We start from the raw sequence: 9,273 nt of genomic DNA on the forward strand, positions 1-9,273 counted from the left end.
AATTGAGAATTCCGGTCTAGGGGCGTAAGGTATTTTGTCGTAGAGCGTGCCAGACTGAGTATAGACCAAGTCCAGATATTGCGCACGAGCGATGACTTGCTCTTCCGTTACGACTCCCCCCTTTGCTACATCTTCCGTGATTGTAGGAAGTAAGGATTTGATAAACCATTCAGCTAATAGCTGATCGGGAACGTACGTTTTTACCATCCTACGACGACGTCGCCACTCATGTATATGATCTGATATGTGAGTGGCCGTTGTCTGTTTGAAGTTGGTTAGGAGTTCCGTTCCCGTTTCATACCTTATCGGTAATTGAAAATGGGTTAAGAAAGTCGTGGCTAAGGTACTGAAGTTGTTGAACGAAGCTCTAGGCAATTCAATATACCATTTTGCCGCTGGACCAGTTAACATCCTCTGAAAAAGGTGAAGCCTAATCGAATCATCATTTAGGGTGTTTGATGAACACCACAGATGAAATGTCATCACATGATTCGACGGATCTTCACCCGGATTTCCATTAAATTTAGGAATATCTGATGGAAGTTTATGCGGAATCGCTGGCCACCAAGGGGCATAAGCAATTGGATCATTCGTCAGTCGGTTTAGATCTAGTAATTCTAGAGTTGCTACAAAGGGCAACTGTTGATTCAGGTTAGGCGAAGCATACCCAGGATAAGATGGAATCGCTTGAGCAGTGGGTCTTTGTATACCAGCATAATTTATTTGATGCTGGCAACTTTGACAAGGTTGACGGGCAGAACCATTATAATATGGTTGTTGATTACCGCTTTGGAAATGCGATTGCCCATTACTTACAAAGACTTGTTGCTCAGGTCCTTGATATGATTGCTGGAATGGGGGTTGTTGAGTTTGAACCAGCTCTAGTTGTTGAACCATTTGTTTTTGACCAATACTGGATGATTGACCAAGATGAGGAGTCACAGTACTTGTTTGATCCTGAGTCGCTCCAGATAAGGAGGCACTAACCTGAGGTTGTGATTGAGTCGTTGAGACAAGAGGTTGTTGTATTGCAACCTGAGGCTGTTGGGGTTGACATACAACAGGTAGCGCTTGTACTTGCGACGCAGTAACTATAGCAGGTATAGTGGGAATATTCGACACAGGGTGGACTGGTTGCATTGAATATACAACCCTTGGTTGCTGAGGCAGTATTGGTACCCAACTGCTGGATGTAATTCCAGTTTGACCTGAACTTTGTTGTAAACTCCCATATGGTTGTTCTCCGGGAGGGAACAATGAGAAGGCATACTGCCCTCCATATGGTGGCAATCCAGTACTTAAAGGGTAGATTTGCCTTTGAAGACACATTGGATCAATTTGTCGAGTTTCAACATAAGAAATACCAGATGATAATCCGGATGAAGAAATAGGAACTAGCCATGTCGTCGAAGCAGTCCCTGATGGGACTCCGGCTTGTTGTTGATAACTTGCCGGGACAGATGGTATACCATCGAACATCGTTGGGGTAGCAGCAGGAGGCTCTGCCGCTGCTGTGTCGGATGACACAGTCCTGGATGTCGACGATTGTTCAGACATATCTAGTCTATCCAAAAGATTTTCTAGCGATTCTACAAGAACTTATGGTGAAAAGAGACTAACTTCGAAGATCAACGAGGGAATGGTGATGATTATTCCGTTTAAAATAAATTTTAACGACGCTTAGACACAACTTGCTTTTTCAATTTTAAAGAGTCGAGAAAAAGCTAAAGATGACTCTAGTCTCCTTCGATGTTTTAACGAGCCCGAAGTGACAAATGCTCGGATGGACTTTTTCTGTTATAGAGTTTGAAAAAGGCCAAAAGGAACTGCTCTGGAGTTCTAGGTAAAGGGTGTGCCAAACTTTTCGCAAAACCGCAGAATACTTTTTAGGGTACGGGCGGTCGATCTTCCTGAATGCTGTGTTCAGTGCATTGCGATCAGTAGGGCGGCCGACACGGCTTCCTAAGGATAAAGGTTTTATGCCTATAGGGGTCTCCCAATATATACATGATGGTACGTGGGAGCACAAATCTGTACTGGCGCTATCGTCCCTCAGGATGAATCACCCACCATCAACAAGATCGACAGTCACCAGGCTTTACGACGCCGGAACACGTCTCTAGCCTAGACCTCTATGTTGTGCGTTATGTTTCAAAGCGTTGTTAAGTTCATTCAATTTATTTTAAGTTGATCTTTTTAGAAGTTTGCCTTTTGAGGTTCACCACGAGATGTATGATACAATTCCTAAATGCAGTTTAAAGATGATAAGCAAGCTTTTCTATCTTTTCAACCATGAAAATCCTAGCTACAAAGGGAAAAGAAAGACACCATCTTTTCTCAAAGAGCAATCAGCACACTCTAATGCACTTTTCCTAAATCAAACATGCAAACTATCAAGATGCAAATGCACAATGCAGGTGTTTGTTTTCCGCTTTCTTAATATTGATGCCTAAAAAGAAAGCTTTTTGTACAACTTTGAATTTGCTTTTAAATGACCAATACAAACAAGTTTATTTTTTCGAAATCAGAGAGGGTAGAAGAGATTACAACACTTAACGATTTCCGAAATGAATACTTGTTGCGACACTTAAAAGAGACAAACTCAAACCAAAAGCAAAAGTAAATGTATAATCAACTGCAAACAGCCAATGAACTCTCTCCTAAGATCACAATCAACAGATCTGAATCAAGGGCTACAGGATGACTATTTCACTCATGCAAAGGAAAACTGTAAATGATGCCACAAACACATAAAAACACTCACAGTCTTTTTGTACAAAAGGAGGCGGAATCTAAGCAGAGAAAAGGAGTTATCAGACTGGTACCTATGCTGGTTACAGGCTGCAAAAATCAGAGATCAAAACAAGGCAAAACAGAGCAGAGAACCCCAACTGCACAAGGCCAAACTGGTTCAGCGCAACCTCAACACAGGGGTTTTGACATTCAGCGCAGGTAGCCTTCACGGGACCTGCGTTGAAATGTAGAACCTCTTCACAGGGGTCGCACTGAAGGAGAAATGAGAGTTTCTCATTGGTTTCTGGGTTACAAATTGCTGATTAATCTACGGTTTCAGGCCAAATCAAAGCAACAAGCAAGCTACAATCAAAGGGATGCTTTGAGGGAGTACTAAGATCTATCACAAAGGATCATCAAATCATTTGTGAGTCCATTGTTCAGATCATAGACAAGTCCAGTGATTGGATCAAAGCAGCAACTGTCTACTTTGCATCTGGGGGTAGCAGATGCAGTTCGATTATTGCTGTCAAGTCTATGAAATAAACAATGATAGAAACACAAATAAAATGACTAAACAAATCTCCCCAGTGGAGTCACCAATTTTTTGTGGGGAAAAATGCTTATGCAGGACGATCCTATCCACCTAAGGTGTGACAGTGCCTTAGCAACAAACAGAGACAACTATTCTAGTATTCTTCCTTTATGAATTAATAATGAAGAGAAAGATAGATGGACTAACCGGTGTCTTCCGTTTGTCCCTCGATCCGACTTCTCTTCTCTTGGAGAGTTCCCAGCTACTTGCCTTCTCGCTCGCCCAGCTTCAAGAGGTTTCTACAAGATCACAAGAAGAGAACACTACACAAGACATGGATTCATATTCATAACTAGTTCAGGATTAGAAATAAACTAAACATACTAATGCATTCATACATCAAAAATACATCAGCATATAGGAGAAACCAAGATAGCTTTATTGATGAATAACAAGGTTCAAGAAGAGATACAACCCAGAGGGCTCCAATCCAGCATCTCCTTCCCAGCAAATGGAATTCCTATCTTCACCCCCTTCAAAGCATTAAGCACCCAATGATTCCAATCTCAAACCAACAACAATTCCTTGCAATAACAAAATTCCAGCCTCCTAGATCTCATGGAGGAGAGATCCATATATAGATGTTTGGAGAGAGGATGAGTCAGCTTGAGATCTGACTAGTGTCCTCTCCCTCTGTCAGTTCTTGATTCCACTTGGAGGTTCTTGCTTCCACTTGGAGATTTGGAACCTCTTACTCATCACCAGTCGAATTCCCTGAGGCAAGTGTCATTTTGGAAGCTTCCTGGGTTTTGACACCTTGTGGAATGAACTTGCCACATGTCCACTCTCGCTCAGCACAGGTAGCTAGTGTTCCCTTTGACATTCAGCGCAGGTAGCCAGTGTTGGCTTTGACATTCAGCACAAACAGCTAGTGGAGCCAATGAATTGATCCTGAATTGACTTGTTTTTGAGCAGTTTCTGGTGGAGAACTTCTGTGAATTGCTGTGGTTTGTTAGCCTTGTTCCTCTAGGGGTAGGAACAACATGTTTAGGGACTTTGGATCCCTTAGATTATGGACATTTCATGCTCAATGCTGTAAGGCACAAAAATGTCTATAACAGTTGGGCCTCAAAATAGTCCTTATTTTCACTCCATTATTCACCAATACCTTCACATTTTACCTTCATGTCACCTCCATTCCACCTCCACATCATTACATTTACCTCATTATTGGGTTATAACTATGCTTTTCCAAAGTTTATTAATTCTTAACATTTTAAAGTGGATTTATGGTTAAACTTTAGAAAATAATATGCTTATACTTATACCTAACAATTAGAATGAGTTTGTTGACATGTGTAGGTACAAAGGAAGCTTCCAGGGCATCTTTATGTGGCCTTGAATGATCAAATTCGAATTTGATAAGATAAGCCTCATGGAAAAGATCATGATCTCATGGAGAAGATCATGGACCTCGTGGAGGAGATCATGGAGGATAGGGTTATGTGTCTAGATGGTTGAGAAATGTATGGAACTAAAGAGAGATTAGTGGATCATCATTATGAGTTTGTTATCTCATCCCATTGTATAAATAGGAGTACCTCCTCCATTCCAAAGGAAGGACTCTTGGAGCATGTATCCAACTTATGATGGAATAGAATAAAGCTTCATTTTACATAAATTTCCATTATATAGTTTTAGATATAAGTTGTCTCAATGTAGTAAATGGAATAACTTGTCACTTTGTTCTTAGGAGAATTGAGCTCACTCTAAAAGGATCAAAGGAACATTTTATTTCATAATAGATCTTATTTCATTGCTTAGATGTTTGAGGATTTGTTTGTGATTGATGAATGAGTTTTAAATCTTATCAGCATATGAGGGGATAACCAAGGGTCTAAGTTAGGCTCTCTCTCCATTTGATTTGCATGATAATTGAAATTCATTCTTTTGCTTTTATGTTTCAAGTATCATATGAGGGGATAACCAAGGGTCTAAGTTAGGCTCTCTCTCCATTTGATTTGTATGATAATTGAAATTCATTCTTTTGCTTTTATGTTTCAAGTCATTTCATTTCTTATGCTTATGAATGAATCTTAGTTTAGTTTGGATTAGTATATGAGGGGACAATCAAGAGACTAAGTTAGTCTTTCTCTCTCTTTGAATCTGAACAACAATTAAAGTTCATTCTCTTGTCTTCATTTCAAGTTTTTGGTTTTATGTAATCAATGATTTCTCTATGATACTATAGGGAAGGACAACCAGGACCTCCTTAATTAGGAACCTCTTCCCTTGCATATTATATTGAATCGTAAATAATTTAGCTAGACATAGAGTTAGTTGCCTACTCCTGCATATATATTGTTGGCACCATCACAAGCTTACGAGTTTCCCTGGTTGATAATTTAATGAAAGCAATTTAAGCAAATAAATTGCCCAACATTTTGGCGTCGTTGCCGGGGATGGTGCTAAGGGATCAGGCATTAGGAATTTAATTCGGTACTAGTATTTTTCTTTAGAAAAACTAACTTGTGAAACTTGGTGACAGCAGGATCTCCATAAGGAAGTTCAAGTTTGAGTTTTCTGATATTTTAGTGTTTAGCTAGTTTTAAATTTAGTTTTTTTTTTAAAAACCCCCCTACATAAATAAAAACAAATCAATCGATTAGTATACTCTCTTCCTGCGCTTCGTGCGATCAGGAAGATCAGAGAATCCATTGATTTAGTTCGAATAAAAATACTCTTGCTGAAAAATTAATCTGTGACATGACAATAAAAAATTTGTGAATGAGAAAAAAAAACATCTTTAAATTTTTAAATGAAATTTAGTTTTTTTAATTTTAGAAATAAAAATTTCCACAAATAATAATAATATATGTATCATATATATACATATTATTATTAAAAAAAATAAATAAAAAAACTAACCATTTCTTTTGTTTTTTTAGATATTTAAAAAAAACTAACCATTTTTTTGTTTTTTTAGATATTTAAAAAAAATGCAAAACATTAAATAAAAACCACATTAAACACAAAACAAAATAAAAAGAAAAAAGAAAAAGATGCGGAGTTCGATCAAATGGACCGAGAATGGGACTGGGACAATTTTCTCTTGTTGCAGGCGTTCATGGCTACTGCGGCGCATCATTTCTTACCATTTCTCCGTGACATGCCTGCGTGGAACGCAGGAGGGCTGATTTTCCTTGCGATTTTGCACATGGGGCCAGCCGAGGCCTTGTATTATTGGGTACATCGTGCGTTTCACAAGGATATCCTCTTCCAGCGGTATCATTCCCTACATCACGCTGCGATGGTTTTGCAGCCTCAAACAGCTGGGTTAGATTCCCTCCGAAGGCTATTGTATAAACAAATCCTGCGTATTCACATTGGAATTCGAGGGGGATGGCGATGGGAGCAGGAGGTGGAGACACAACATGGGTGGGGAAGAAACCGTTGCGGCATCTGGGAGGCATGGCAGATGCCCTCTCCATTGCTTCCGATCTTGGCTTCTCTGTTCCACAGGAAGATGTGCAAAATTTGGGTAATGTGACAGGTCTTACTGATAAAAGTGATACTTTGATAAGAGTTTTGAGAGACCTTACATCTGCGCAACGTAATTTGGCGAATTTGCAAGTAGAACTGCAAGGTCGACAGGATGATAACAGTGTGGCACATCTCACCCATGTGAGTGAAATGGAAAAAATGTCAAAAGCTTGCTAAGACCACTTCTATACTGAAAGATGTCATTCAAAATAAGGATCGAATCATAGCACGTCTTCAGCAGCCCTATTCACTTGATTGCCTTCCAGTTGAAGCAGAGTTTCAGCGCCAATTTTCAGAGTTGTTGCTTAAAGAAGCCAGTGATTATGGAGCCTTAACTACAGCTGGGACGGCTACCTTTCTAGAGCATTTTGGGCTGACGATCATCATGGCAGTTCCCATGGTGGGAGCCTCATGAATGGGAAGTGCATCCTAATGGGTTTGATGACATTGTTGGCTCTGAAAAAGAAGTTCTCCGCAGCAATGGCGCTTCTGGCCGAGAAAACTATGTCCGGACGCGAATTCAAGGTGAAGGATCTGTCCCAGGCGGATTTTGGGAGGTTGGAAATTGAAATGGCCGAAGTTGAGATGCCTGGATTGATGGCCTGCAGAGCTGAGTTCGGCTCCGCTCAGCCTTTAAGGGTGCCCGGATCACTGGGTCTCTCCACATGACCATCCAGACCGCGGTGTTCATTGAGACCCTCACGGCTCTGGGTGCTGAGGTGAGATGGTGTTCCTGCAACATTTTCTCCACGCAGGACCACGCCGCCGCGGCTATTGCATACCAAATAAAACAGCGCTGCGGTGTTCGCTTGGAAGGGGGAGACGCTGCAGGAGTACTGGTGGTGTACTGAAAGGGCTCTTGACTAGGGTCCAGGCGGTGGCCCTGATCTGATTGTTGATGACGGTGGTGATGCAACTTTGTTGATCCATGAGGGGGTCAAGGCCGAGGAGGAGTTTGCCAAGACCGGTAAGGTGCCAGATCCGGAGTCTACCACGAATCTGGAGTCTCAGATGGTTTTGGGATTGATCAAAGAGACCATCATTGCTTAACCAGCTCAGGAGGGCAGCGCTGAAGCGCTGAATAGTTGATAGACAAGCTAGCGTGGATTCACAACGCCCTTCTTCAAAGTTGCAGCACCTTTGCCCCACGGAGAGTTGCAACAATTGTTGACAGAGTTGCAGCACCTGTGTCCCGTGGAGAATTGCGGCACCTGTGACTCGTGAAGAGTTGCAACACCTATCTCCTGCGCTCAGAAGGTATATGTGCCAAAATAAAATAATAATGGAAAATTCTCAACGACTGGAGTACGTGGAATCCGTTGAATATGCTTAAGAACAGATATTCAGTTGTAGAGCCCGGTTTTAAGGGGAAGATCAGATTTGAATACGGTTTGTTGTTTTTTTTTTAATTAGTTTTTTTTACAACTAAAAAAAATCTAAAAAAATCAACATAAATAATAAATTCAAAAAAAAATTGTTTTTAATTTGTTATTTCAATAAAAATAACGAATATTTAGTGTGTTGATAAAATAAAAAATAACTTTGCTTACGGATTGTGGATTTGTAATTAGTTTTTTTTTTTTTCAACTAAAAAAAATATAAAAAAATCAACATAAATAATAAATTAAAAAACAATTGTTTTTAATTTGTTATTTAAATAAAAATAAAGAATATTTTGTGTGTTGATTAAAAAAAAAGAGAAAATAAGTAAAAATTTCCTTTTTATTTATTTAATATTTTGGATAATAAAAAAAAAAAAAAAAAAAAAAACACAAAACAATTTTCTTGTGATTTTCTTATTTTTATTTTATTAACAAAACAAAACAAATTTAAAAAAAAAACCTTCATTTTAGTTATAGTTTATTTTTAGAATTTTTCTTTATTAGGTTTTAATAAAAAAAAATTGTTGATTTTACAACTTAAAAAATCTCAACTTAAATAACAAATTAAAAAAAATATATGTTTTTTAATTTGTTGTTTAAAAAAAATCTAAATAAATAAATAAAATCAACATAAAAAAAATAAATAAATAAATAATGTTTTCATATTTTCTTTTTAAAATTTATTGTTTAAAAAAAAATAATAAAAAACAAAACAAAAATAATAATAATATAATAATAAATAAAATTAAAAAAATTAAAATAAACAATAAACAATAAACAATAAAAGTTCACAAAATTCACACAGATTTGAAAAAAAAAAATGGAATACTTGGAAACAAATTTCAAAAATCGATTTATCAAACATTGGAGGATACTTGTTTCGATAGCTTCAAGTTGGCATTAACTCCTCACATCTTTCTGTTAAATGCTTTTATGTGACATACTAATATGCATAACAGAACAGATATTTCTCATGTCAATCTTTTTGCCGAGCACATTTCAGAAGTTATCTGACAGGGAGTATTATTTTTCAGGGTTGTTTTTAAGAATGGATTGAAATTGATATCATGAATTGAGTTA

General features: G+C 38.3%; 2 pseudogenes; both read left to right on the forward strand.

Annotated features, from left to right (window-relative positions):
• Positions 1 to 6,670: 6,670 nt before the first annotated feature.
• Positions 6,671 to 7,226, forward strand: LOC149186220 (AUGMIN subunit 2 pseudogene; annotated as a pseudogene).
• Positions 7,227 to 7,291: 65 nt separating this feature from the next.
• Positions 7,292 to 7,861, forward strand: LOC149186221 (adenosylhomocysteinase pseudogene; annotated as a pseudogene).
• Positions 7,862 to 9,273: the final 1,412 nt, after the last annotated feature.

Source organism: Pinus tabuliformis, chromosome 3_1 (assembly GCF_031772625.1).
Source record: "Pinus tabuliformis cultivar Carrire ecotype Pingquan chromosome 3_1, CPIR1, whole genome shotgun sequence".
NCBI classification, from domain to species: Eukaryota; Viridiplantae; Streptophyta; class Pinopsida; order Pinales; family Pinaceae; genus Pinus; species Pinus tabuliformis.